General features: G+C 45.6%; 2 protein-coding genes across 2 annotated transcripts in view; one reads left to right on the top strand and one right to left on the bottom strand.

Moving 5' to 3' along the window:
- LOC129860172 (zinc finger protein 883-like) overlaps positions 1-14,013 on the bottom strand; it is a 483,924-nt gene that overhangs the window by 37,685 nt on the left and 432,226 nt on the right. The gene's annotated exons all lie outside the window — the stretch shown is intronic.
- LOC129860138 (oocyte zinc finger protein XlCOF22-like) overlaps positions 1-14,013 on the top strand; it is a 231,117-nt gene that overhangs the window by 159,037 nt on the left and 58,067 nt on the right. The gene's annotated exons all lie outside the window — the stretch shown is intronic.

Genomic DNA, 14,013 nt, shown 5'->3' with positions numbered 1-14,013 from the left:
AGGTCAGGCAGAGGTCGGTAATCCAGAGTAGTGGGGCCAAGGTGCAGGCCCAGGTCAGGCAGAGGTCGGTAATCCAGAGTAGTGGGGCCAAGGTGCAGGCCCAGGTCAGGCAGAGGTCGGTAATCCAGAGTAGTGGGGCCAAGGTGCAGGACGGCAGGCAGGCCCAGGTCAGGCAGAGGTCGGTAATCCAGAGTAGTGGGGCCAAGGTGCAGGACGGCAGGCAGGCAGAGGTTGGTAATCGGTAGAGGTCGGTATAAGGTACAGAACAGCAGGCAGGCAGAGTGGTCAGGCAGGCGGGGTCGGAGTCAGGACAGGCAGGGGTCAAAACCAGGAGGGCAAGAAAAGAGAGACTGGAAAAAGCAGGAGCTGAGACACAAACCGCTGGTAGGCTTGAACAAACAAGACACACTGTCACAGACAGACAGAACACCCCTGTATAAATACCCAGGGGATAAGTGGGGAAGATGGGCAACACCTGGAGGGGTTGACGAGTCAAGGTCCAAGAGGCTTCTAAACAGCTTCTACCCCCAAGCCATACGACTCCTGAACAGCTAATCAAATGGCTACCCAGACTATTTGCATTGCCCCCCCCCCCCTCTCTTTTATGCTGCTGCTACTCTCTGGTATTATCTATGCATAGTCGCTTTAATAACTCCACCTACATGTACATATTACCTCAATTACCTTGACTAACCGGTGCCCCTGCACATTGACTATGTACCAGAACAGTACCCCCTGCATATAGCCTCGCTATTGTTATTTTACTGCTACTCTTTAATAATTTGTTACTTTTATTTATTTATGATTTTTTTCTTAAAACTGCATTGTTGGTTAAGGGCTTGTAAGTACAAAAAAAAAATAAAAATGAATGTATGTACTTGTAAGTCGCTCTGGATAAGAGCGTCTGCTAAATGACTTAAATGTAAATGTAATGTAAGTAAGCATTTCACTGTCAACTGAGTTTATTTTCAGCAAACTTAACATGTGTAAATATGTGTATGAACATAAGATTCAACAACTGAGACATAAACTGAACAAGTTCCACAGACATGTGACTTACAGAAATGGAATAATGTGTCCCTGAACAAAGGGGGGGGGGGGGGTCAAAAGTAACAGTCAGTATCTGGTGTGGCCACCAGCTGCATTAAGTACTGCAGTGCATCTCCTCCTCATGGACTGCACCAGATTTGCCAGTTCTTGCTGTGAGATGTTACCCCACTCTTCCACCAAGGCACCTGCAAGTTCCCGGAGGGATTGTGCGTTCCTGGTGTAACTCGGGCAGTTGTTGTTGCCATCCTCTACCTGACCCGCAGGTGTGATGTTCGGATGTACCGATCCTGTGCAGGTGTTGTTACACGTGGTCTGCCACTGCGAGGACGATCAGCTGTTCGTCTTGTCTCCCTGTAGCGCCGTCTTAGGAGTCTCACAGTACGGATATTGCAATTTATTACCCTGGCCACATCTGCAGTCCTCATGCCTCCATGCATCATGCCTAAGGCACGTTCACGCAGATGAGCAGGGACCCTGGGCATTTTTCTTTTGGTGTTTTTCAGTCAGTAGAAAGGCCTCTTTTGTGTCCTAAGTTTTCATAACTGTGACCTTAATTGCCTGCCGTCTGTAAGCTGTTACTGTCTTAAACAGGTGCATGTTCATTAATTGTTTATGGTTCATTGAACAAGTATGGGAAACAGTGTTTAAACCCTTTACAATGAAGATCTGTGAAGTTATTTGGATTTCTACAAATTATCTTTGAAAGACCGGTTCCTGAAAAAGGGATGTTTCTTTTTTTGCTGAGTTTAGATTAATTCTAATCATCCTTCTGGAAATCAGACTTTTAAAATCTAGACTAGGACAAGTCTGAGACTATTTTAAACTGTGTCTGAGATAAGCCATTTCAGTTATTACAGTTTAAGTGCAATTTATTCAAGGATTAGGCTCAATCTGTGTCCGCGGAACTGCACCATAGAGTTTACTAGATGAATGAAGTGACGATCCATTCAGACCAGCCTTACTGATGGAACTTTCATGACTACATTTGTGCAGTCGGAGGCTCTTCATGGATGTGTAATGTCATAATTCAATTAGCAATAGACTGGGTCATAACTTATGGAGGTTTAATTTATGAATAGCATTTATAGCTAGAACCTGGTTTTACCATGAATAACAGATTTCCCAATCTTCTCCTCCTTTAATTTTGACATTCTGCTCCAGTGTTTGACTGTAGTCTTCCAGCTTCAGTGATGCCATCTCTGGATCCTGCAGTGCAAACTGGGCTCCACTGTCACAATCAGGACCCAGTGACTCTAGGTTTGTACTCAGTGTGGAAGGAGAGAGGCAGTCTGGGTTTGTACTCACTAGTAATCTGGAAACTCTAAATAGGATCCTAGTCCAAAATAGAAGTCTGAGCTCAACCTCCTGGTCCTCCCCTGTGCATGCCACACCCCTCCCATTGTACTGTATGCAAGAACACATTTTGAACAATGACTTCCTAAAATGCTGTGGTGCTTACGAACACAATAGGAAAGGTTGTGGTTGATGTGGGGCATCACAGGAGAGTTCACAGCTCTTCCACTCTGAACAATGGGGCATGGAAAGGGTAACACAAGCTTCCTCTCTGGTTCCATTCCCCAATAGTACGTGGGTCATACTTGAATTGTGGTAGTAATATAGTCTCTGGACTTTTGCACCATAGAAAACACTTTAAAATTATTTAAAAAATAAATGTGTTTTATTTCACTTTTATTTAAATATGAAAGGAGGCTAGCTAATTGGCATGTAGAGGTGTATTGACATGTATTGAGTAGATAGCATGCTAAATCATTTAAATGTCTATCAATTAAACAACAACAAAAATTCTGTATAGATAACCCATTGACTGAGTAGCACAAATTAATGTGGAATATTAATTTTAAATTAGCGGATCAATCAAATTCAATGCAGCTATCCAAATACATTCATCATCAATGACGAAAATAATACATCTAGTTTTAAAAGACAATTTAATAAAACAGTTTCAATGTATGTATATTATTAAAACAAAAGTTGCTTAGGGAGCGATAAATTGACAATTATTACCTGGAGAAAAATGAGGGAGGGTTTAGTAATTTGTAAATTTAGTTCAGGGAGGGTCATGTAATTTGGAATCAATTAAATGTCATATTGCTCAGGGTTTGAGAATGAGTTGCTTATTATATCTCCCCACTTCGACGGGCATGAGCCAGATCCATGCAATGCCCTATCACTGTGGGGCCAATGGGTTTAGTCTCCGCCTCAAGTCTAGTGAGCGTAGAGGAGACCTCCCCACCTACAATGTGTGGGGCAGGCGAGCGCCGTAGCTGGGGAGATCTACGAGAAGAGTCCGGCGCACGTCCAGAGTTGCCGTCTCCAACTTCCAATGGTGGCGAGAGGAGGGCGGCTCGAGCCCAGCCCCGCTTCGCACCCCAGCTCGACCGACCGGCTCAGCCCTTAGACCCAATCCTTATCCCGAAGTTACGGATCTTTTTTGCCAACTTCCCTTACCTACATTGTTTTAACATGCCAGAGGCTGTTCGCCTTGGAGACCTGCTGCGGATATGGGTACGGCCCGGCATGAGATTTACACCCTCTCCCCTGGATTTTTAAGGGCCAGAGAGAGCTCACCATACGCCGCCGAAACCGTAACGCTTTCCAGGGCTTGGGACCCTCTCTCGGGGCGAACGCATTCCAGGGCGCCCTGCCCTTCACAAAGAAAAGAGAACTCTCCCCGGGGCTCCATCCAGCTTCTCCGGGATTGGTCGTGTTAATGCACTGGATGCCTCGCGGTGCCCGTCTCCGCCAGTCCGTGGACATTCTGAAAGTAGTTTGAGGTCAGTAGGTCACATTACCAAGGAGCTATTGAAATGGTAAACGTTGAAACATGTATGTAAAATCATGTGAGATGAAAATGGACAAACTTAAGGGTTTGCGATATAGAAGGGTAGTCAGCGGACATTCTGAACCTTGTTTGAGTCCAGGTCAACAGACGCCTCACGTCCTCAACTGGCAGCTTCATTAAATAGTACCCGCAAAACATCAGTCTAAACAGTGAAGAGGCGACTCTGGGATGCTGGCCTTCTAGGCAGAGTTCCTCTGTCCAGTGTCTGTGTTCTTTTGCCCATCTTAATCTTTTATTGGCCAGTCTGAGATATGGCTTTTTCTTTGCAACTCTGCCTAGAAGGCCAGCATACCAGAGTTGCCTCTTCACTGTTGACGTTGAGACTGGTGTTTTGCAGGTACTATTTAATGAAGCTGCCAGTTGAGGACTTGTGAGGCGTCTGTTTCTCAAACTAGACACTAATGTATATGTCCTCTTGCTCAGTTGTGTACCGGGGCCTCCCACTCTTCTTTCTATTCTGGTTAGAGCCAGTTTGCGCTGTTCTATGAAGGGAGTAGTACGAGATCATTGTACGAGATCTTCAGTTTCTTGGCAATTTCTCACATGGAATAGCCTTCATTTCTCAGAACAAGAATAGAGTGACATGTTTCAGAAGAAAGTTCTTTGTTTCTTGCCATTTTGAGCCTGTAATCGAACCCACAAATGCTGATGCTCCAGATACTCAACTAGTCTGAAGGACAGTTTTATTGCTTCTTTAATCCGAACAACAGTTTTCGGCTGTGTTAACATAATTGCAAAAGAGTTTTCTAAAGATCAATTAGCCTTTTAAAATTATAAACCTGGAGTAGCTAAGACAACGTGACACTGGAACACAGGAGTGATGGTTGCTGATAATGGGCATCTGTAGGCCTATGTAGACATTCCGTAAAAAATCTGTTGTTTCACTTGATTGTCTGTAACGTTGTCAAATGAGCACCCATCGGGCTTGGTAGCCAATGAGCTGGGCTTTGCGGTAGTATGCGGAAACCCTGTATCTGTTGCACAATTTCTGTCGCGTTACGCAGATCTGTGAGTTATGAAGTTATGAAAACTGGGTGTTTTGCAAATGTTTAACTTACGATATGGCTACTAATACTGGAAAAGCTCAATCAAGTCCAAGTATACAGATTTTGGACGATATTCTTGCAGAAAAATGTAATAGACAACAGCTAAAGGAGAGGACGCTAATGTTACATTAGACTGGTTATTGAAATAGCCTTTCTATTTATTTCATTTTGTAAATCCGAAAGCCACAACATGTCAAAGTCAACGTACAATACACGTTGGGCACTCAACTGGCACAGGTCGTCTAACTCACTGCAGTACCTGGTTCGAATCCAGGCTGCATCACATCCGGCCATGATTGGGAGTCCCATAGGAAGGCGCACAATTGTCCCAGCGTCGTCTGGGTTTGGCCAGGGTAGGTGTCATTGTAAATAATAATTTGTACTGACTTGCCTAATTTAAATAAAGGTTCATTAAAAAAAATAATTGGTACACAACCTTCACCACAGTGTTCTCCACTCTATATAATATATGTTTATAGATGTGCTGTTGTATATTTGATGTATTGCTAAAATAAAGGTTCAATATAATAAGTAATAAACTTAAATTCTTATAGATATTTTTTGTGGTAAAGACTGACTTCAAAGAGACCACATTCAAGTCCTCCATCCCCCCACTTAGTCTGACTGCTGCTCTCTCTGGCGCCACAACAAACCCCCACCCGGCCATCTAGAGGTGTGAATACCCAGCCAGCCTACAAGTAGATGGTAAGTGCTTCACAGCTGAAAGGGACTTGGGACCAGCAGCACAGTGTAACGGCTTTCCTCCTCCTCTTCATCTTCGGAAGAGGAGGAGTATTGAGGGAACCAAGGCGCAGCGTAGTGAAATGACATTTTATTAACGAAAAAAACACGAACTAGAATAAACTAACAAAAGGTGTAGACAGACCTATACGACGAACTCACATAAAACAAGAAGAACGCACGAATAGGACAATAGGCTACACAAACCGAACAAACCGTAACAGTCCCGTATGGTGCAAACAATTACACAGACACGGAAGACAATCACCCACAACGAACACTGTGACAACGCCTACCTAAATATGACTCTTAATTAGAGGAACGCCAAACACCTGCCTCTAATTAAGAGCCATACCAGGCAACCCAAAACCAACACAGAAACAGAAAACATAGAATGCCCACCCAACCTCACGTCCTGACCAACTAACACACATAACAAACTAACATAAATAGGTCAGGAACGTGACATAACCCCCCCCATAAGGTGCGAACTCCGGGCGCACCAGCACAAAGTCTAGGGGAGGGTCTGGGTGGGCATCTAACCACGGTGGTGGCTCAGGCTCCGAGCGAGGTCCCCACCCCACCATAGTCAATCCCAACCTCCATCTACCCCTAAAAATGTCCACCCATATCCCACAAAATCCTCTTTGTAACATCCATGACAGGGACAGCACCGGGACAGAGGAATAAATCAAGACAGAGGGATAGATAAGAATAAAGAGGTAGATCAAGAAAGAGAGGGAGATCATAATAGAGGGGCAACTCCGGACTGAAAGGCAGCTCCGGACAGAGAGACAGCTCTGGACTGAGGGGCAGTTCTGGGTATATAGCCCTTTCTGGCTGAAGGGCAGCTCATGGCTGACTGACGAATCTGGACGCTCATGGCAGGCTGACGGCTCTCGACGCTCATGGCAGGCTGACGGCTCTCGACGCTCATGGCTGGCTGACGGCTCTCGACGCTCATGGCTGGCTGACGGCTCTCGACGCTCATGGCAGGCTGACGGCTCTCGACGCTCATGGCAGGCTGACGGCTCTCGACGCTCATGGCAGGCTGACGGCTCTCGACGCTCATGGCAGGCTGACGGCTCTCGACGCTCATGGCTGGCTGACGGCTCTCGACGCTCATGGCTGGCTGACGGCTCTCGACGCTCATGGCTGGCTGACGGCTCTCGACGCTCATGGCTGGCTGACGGCTCTCGACGCTCATGGCTGGCTGACGGCTCTCGACGCTCATGGCTGGCTGACGGCTCTCGACACTCATGGCTCTCTGACGGCTCTGGCTGCTCATGGCTCGCTGGCGGCTCTGGCAGATCCTGTCTGGTTGGCGGCTCTGGCAGATCCTGTCTGGTTGGCGGCTCTGGCAGATCCTGTCTGGTTGGCGGCTCTGGCAGATCCTGTCTGGTTGGCGGCTCTGGCAGATCCTGTCTGGCGGGCGGCTCTAGCGGCTCCTGTCTGGCGGGCGGCTCTAGCGGCTCCTGTCTGGCGGGCGGCTCTAGCGGCTCCTGTCTGGCGGACGGCTCTGTAGGCTCATGGCAGACGGGCGGCTTTGCAGGCTCATGGCAGACGGGCGGCTTTGCAGGCTCATTGCAGACGGATGGCTCAGACGGCGCTGGGGAGACGGATGGCTCAGACGGCGCTGGGGAGACGGATGGCTCAGATGGCGCTGGGGAGACGGATGGCTCAGATGGCGCTGGGGAGACGGATGGCTCAGATGGCGCTGGGGAGACGGATGGCTCTGGCCGGATAAGGCGCACTGTAGACCTGGTGCGTAGTGCCGGAACTGGAGGCACCGGGCTAAGGACACGCACCTTCATACTAGTGCGGGGAGCAGGGACAGGGCACACTGTACTCTCAAAGCCCACTCTATACCTGGTGCGTGGTACCGGTACTGGTGACACCGGGCTGAGGACAAGCACATCAGGATTAGTAGGGGGAGAAGAAACAGTGTGTACAGGGCTCTGGAGACGCACAGGAGGCTTAGTGCGTGGTGCCGGAACTGGAGGCACCGAACTGGATACACGCACTACAGGGAGAGTGCGTGGAGGAGGAACAGGGCTCAGGAGACGCACTGGTAGCCTAGTGCGTAGTGTAGGCACTGTAGGTACTAGGCTGGGGCGGGGAGGTGGCACTGGAAATACCGGACCGTGGAGGCGTACTGGCACTCTTGAGCATTGAGCCTGCCCAACCTTACCTGGTTGAATGCTCCCGGTCGCCCGACCAGTGCGGGGAGGTGGAATAACCCGCACCGGCCTATGTAGGCGAACCGGGGAAACCATGCGTAAGGCAGGTGCCATGTATGCCGGCCCGAGGAGACGCACTGGAGACCAGACACGTTGAGCCGGCCTCATGACACCTGGCTCAATGCCCAATCTAGCCCTACCAGTGCGGGGAGGTGGAATAACCCGCACTGGGCTATGCACTCGTACAGGAGACACCGTGCGCTCTACTGCGTAACACGGCGCCTGCCCGTACTCCCGCTCTCCACGGTAAGCCTGGGAAGTGGGCGCAGGTCTCCTACCTGCCCTTGGCCCACTACCTCTTAGCCCCCCCCAAGAAATTTTTGGGTATTACTCACGGGCATTTTGGGCTTCCGTGCCAGACGCGTTCCCTCATAACTCCGGTTCCTCTTTCCTGTAGCCTCTGCTCTCCTCAGTGCCTCCAGCTGTTCCCATGGACGGTGATTTACTTTAGCCCATGGTCCTTCTCCGTTAAATACTTGCTCCCAACTCCATAAGTCCTGTATACCTCCCGTTGCTCCAAATTACGCTGCTTGGTTCTGGAGATTTGGTGGGTGATTCTGTAACGGCTTTCCTCCTCCTCTTCATCTTCGGAAGAGGAGGAGTATTGAGGGAACCAAGGCGCAGCGTAGTGAAATGACATTTTATTAACGAAAAAAACACGAACTAGAATAAACTAACAAAAATAACAAACGGTGTAGACAGACCTATACGACGAACTCACATAAAACAAGAAGAACACACGAATAGGACAATAGGCTACACAAACCGAACAAACCGTAACAGTCCCGTATGGTGCAAACAATTACACAGACATGGAAGACAATCACCCACAACGAACACTGTGACAACGCCTACCTAAATATGACTCTTAATTAGAGGAACGCCAAACACCTGCCTCTAATTAAGAGCCATACCAGGCAACCCAAAACCAACACAGAAACAGAAAACATAGAATGCCCACCCAACCTCACGTCCTGACCAACTAACACACATAACAAACTAACATAAATAGGTCAGGAACGTGACACACAGTCTTGTGTTTAGTGCGTGTTGTAAGTACAGTCATTGTAAATAATGTGTACATTTTATTTTGTATTTATTTTGTACATTGTTTATGGTGTGTTACCTTATGAAATTAGATCAGTGTTGTCTGCTAACTTGGTCATTCTCTTAAATATTTCACCTATGTGTTTGGAGAGGAGCTGGAGGTGAGGAAAGATACTGTCTGTAATCGTACTCTTATCTTTATATTGTGGAATAGGGTGCCATTTTGGATTCAACCGAAGTTCATTCTGGTAATATTTATGAGGTGTTCCCCACCTTTCCTTGCAGCCATTCGATGAGACGGGCCGTAGAACCAGCGCTATGCCGAGCACCATCGGGATGCGTCTGTTCTCCACTCTGGATAATGGGACAGGGTCCGCTCCTGCTGAGGATGTCCTGGATGAAGGAGGGCATCGAGAACAGCCCCGAGATACTACAGGTGATAATGTTGTTGATTTTCTAAACAGTCCACTAAACACACAACTTTTGCAAAACAGTAAATGCTTTTTGAAAATGTAGTTGTCTTTTTAAAAAACATAACATTCCTAAAAAATATAATACCATCAAACTTGCAAATCCGTTCATCAAAAGAACACGACTGCCTGCAGAAAGATTGACACAACTATACTTATTTCTGGAGTGCAAGCAGACAAAACAGAAAGTTAGTCTGTCTTTTAAAAATCCCAGTAGATCCATAAATGTTCTTTGCAGTCACTAAATCATGATGATCAAACTGGAAGTACAACGATACAAACGTGCAGAATTATGGGAAATTACTCTCCTTTTATGCATATTTCACCAAACAATTTTATTCACATTAAATTTGATTACTGATAAATGAAATAATATATATATTTGCACATTGTGTGCGTGATTCATTCATCAGTATCATCACAATCCAATTAAGCTGAATACAACAGGGGAACACAACTGATATGAATGTATAGGCCTCAATCCACACCAAAGCAAAACTCAATAATGGAAGGTCACATGTTGGAGATGATGACATAGCAGTCAGCCAAAGTTGTGTACACAGCCAAAGTTGTATCGTACATTGTATGTGAATTGTAACTGTATTGTTGTGTACAACATGTGTTAACATAAGTACACACAAATCCTATGGCACACAAGGATGTGCCTGCAGTCTCTTGGACCTTCACTGGGACCTCTTCATCTGCAGACAGTCTCTTGGACCTTCACTGGGACCTCTTCATCTGCAGACAGGCTTTCACAGCTCTCCATATCTGAGGACAGACATCACAAAGAAACAGGCTTAATTATATGTCAATTAGACAGCCCTGACTATTATCTCTCTGTCTTCATAGTTTTCCTTTTCTGACAGCTGGAGCAGAAAATCCTTTCACCCTCTTCCATTACTGTTATCTACAAACGCATTTGGATTATGAGTTTTTAATTTACAATGATAAATAGGTGAACATTAACAAGCTAATATGGCGTTAGCCAGCTGATGATATTTAACTTCAATCTAGTATGTAAAGTTGCTAGTGTCGTGGAAAATCATCTCAGAAATATAACGCTTTATCAGAACTTGTGAAATCAAAACATGCTTTTATTTACAATTGTATAACCATCTCGAATGTCCCGCTGAACACACACACTCCCAGAGCACTGGTTCGCTCTTTATACACAAATAGCATATGAGTCCACCCCATATGCAAATAAGCATAACTCTCCTATTCTTTCTGCCATCATTATCTTTTTAGTTCAGGCTTCCTGCTTGTTCACGCATACTAACGCCCATCATCTGCTTTCAGTTAAATTATAATAGTGGTCAGACCCTCTATCTTAGTGTGTCAACATACTCTGTGTCCCCTCCCTTCACCACTAAATCAATGCACTCTTTGTGCCCCCCTATCCTATCTATGTATCTGGTCTATGTGTCTGGTCAGTTTCACTTAAATGGAATCAGCAGACTATGTGTTTCTTGTTCATTAGTGTCCAGTTACTTTAGGCATATTTCTCTGGTATGTATGTTTTTTTTAGTGGAATGGGTAGACTATAAATCTAGTGTGTCAATGCACCCAGGCGCCGACATGTCTGGTCAATCTGTCAGCACAATGGAGAATCTACAAGGGTCAGAGGGTCAGAACGTCCCTTAGTAGATTTCCATTACCACGGTCTCATGATCTATGTTAACATGTGGTTCGTTACTACTACACTACTACACCATCTGCTAATCTTTGGTTTCCTGTATTTACCAGAATGGCAAATGCACTCACATCTGCCTTCTTATACTATTTTCTAGTATACTCCTGTCTATTGTTTAATAGTGTGATATCTACCTACATATGTCACTTACTCCTACACTAGCGAGCAGCTCATCAGCCTACACACAGTGGCCTGACTTACTTGAATATCTTCATGCCCGCTTCTGGTCAAAACCTACCGTGAGTCGAACCAAAAGTCCACACCACTTCTCAGTCTGCGGCGCCCTGGAGCAGCACCTGGGATCAGTTGAATTGCCGCATGGGGTACAAACAAAGGATCCAATTCAGGAAAGTTGTATTTCAGGTTGAAATGCTGGTGAGTGACCGCCGATCCAATAACCAAAAGTTATTTTCAGCTGTAGGTAATAATGCAAGAAACGTTCTGAACTAATAATGCAAGAAATAACCCCTCCCCCCAAAATAAATACTACAAAGTTGCTTAGCAGCAAGGAACAGGGCGTCCATGTATATCGGCGCCATCTTGAAAACCACATGAGTACATGCATCCATCATGCCTCGTGTCAACACTGCAGGCTGGTAGTGATGGTGTGGGGTGTTTTCATGGCACATATTGGGCCCTTGATAAAAGTGGAGCAACATTTGAATACCACAGGATATCTAAACATCATTGCCAACCAGGTGCATCCCTTCATGGCAGCAGTTTATCCATCTGCAAATATATTTTTTTCAGCAGGATAATGCCCCATGCCACAAGGCTAGGATTGTCCAGGAATGGTTCCATGAACATGACAGTGAATTCAGCCAACTACCAGCCAAATTGACACAAGTGTGGGAAGCATTGGAGTCAATAAGGGCCAGCATCCCTGTAGAACACTTTGGACACCTTGTAGAGTACATGCCCTGATGAACTGAGGCTGTTCTGAGGGCAAAAGGTGGTGCAACTCAGTATTAAGGTGTTTCTAATGTTTTGTACACTCAGTGTCTATCGAGACACATTACAGACAATAGCCTACAAGTAGCAAAACAGAACTCACTTGATTGACAATTAAATGTATTTCAACATTGAAATAGGCCTATAGGCTACTGTTTATACACTACGTTGGCAAAAGTATGTGGACACCCCTTCAAATTAGTGGATTTGACTATTTTCTCCACACCCGTTGCTGACAGGTGTATAAAATCGAGGTACACAACCATGTAATCTCCATAGACAAACATAGGCATAAAGAACGGACTTATTGAAGAGCACAGTGACGTTCAATGTGGCACCGTCATAGGATGCCACCTTTCCATAAAGATACTTCCAATAGACGCCCCCAGAGAAGGCAATTTTCAAAATGAAAAAAAAGACAGTTTCATTGTCACCTTTGTGCCAAACATATCAATGAATTTTGTCCATGAATTGTCTTCAAGGCCGATTTTCTTTTCTTCCCCTCCACAATGTTTTATATTCATGCTATTACATGGAAGAGCTTGTGCTGCACGCAGAAGGAAAAACAATGGAAATCATTTACGCGCTCTCGTCCAGGACCTGCTCATTCAATGTGATGGGTTCCTGACATTGGAAGATGAGACAGACTGACTGAAGTAAATGGATAGTCCAGGATCTGCTGTTTGTATGTGGCTGCTTTGAAAGTGAACTGTGTTTGTGTGTGATCAAGGGTATATTCATTCCGTCGATTCTGTTGAAAAACGTTCCTTAAATGGAAGCAAACGAAACGAAGATAAACATACCGGAATTTGTCCAATAGAAACTCTTGTTTGCAACTGTTGGACTAATGATTACACCCAAGATCAGCTAGATGCAGGCAAGCGTGTGCAAGATGGTATTGAATGTGTCAATGTCACCTTGATTACTCAAATTTCTCTCGACCTACATTGTAAACTTTAATTCATAGGCTAGGTTGTAGCAACCTCTTGATGGGTATAGGGAAAATTAGAGTATCATGTCGTAGCCTAAACCTATCAATGTTACATTGAGCTGGGTGAATGGCATATGATTGATAGTCATCCAATATGCTGTTATAGAAATAAGGCCATGCTCATAAAAAAAAGACCTGTCCTCACTTGTCTTAAAGGCACAGACCGCCACTGACATTTACTAATGGGCTCCTGAAACCGGAACTAGCAAGATGTCAGCCTCCTTGAATAGGAGAATCTGACCGTGAGTAGATTACATTTAAAACAACGGTCAGCCATCTTGGAGGCTGTTTCTAGTTCTTATTATAACTCAATGCATTGCTGGCTTCCACCATTTTAATGTAGTCAACCGGGTGGTACTTCCAGCTTCATTGGCTGATCCCTCCTGACCCGGTTGGAATCTCCAGCTGGCTCGTCAGTAGGGATTATGCTGAGCCACAGGGCACCGGTCTATGGCCCGTGATGTAAACAGTGAAGAGGCAAATGTGGCAAGGGATTAGCGCCCTTCTCAAATAGCAACAGTAATCTGCGCCTTTCGGTCATTTTGTCAACAAGGTGCATCATCCAGAAACATCTCTTTTCCATCAAATATTTATTTGAATTTTTTAAACCAGGTTTCATTGGGAAGGCAGATAAAGCTTTTTTTAAATCAAAATCAATAACTTTTTCATGTGAAACACAGAATCCTACTCATTACTCCAAGTGCTTAATTACATCACTTTTGTTTGGAGCCGACTTTGTTGTGGGCTTTGAACGTGGCACCTGGCCAAAAATAAAACGAATGCCATCAACTTTCACCCCGTGCAAAACACGCTTATCCGGGAGCCCAGGCCAGATTAATCAAATCCCGTCAATGCCGCTGCGCATTCTGTCACAGACGCTATAATGACACAGATACAAAGATGAGTCCTCTATCTATC

This window comes from Salvelinus fontinalis, chromosome 7 (genome assembly GCF_029448725.1).
Source record: "Salvelinus fontinalis isolate EN_2023a chromosome 7, ASM2944872v1, whole genome shotgun sequence".
Classification (NCBI taxonomy): Eukaryota; Metazoa; Chordata; class Actinopteri; order Salmoniformes; family Salmonidae; genus Salvelinus; species Salvelinus fontinalis.
Note: the sequence above shows the minus strand (reverse complement) of the source record. Positions and strands in the feature narration are given on the sequence as shown.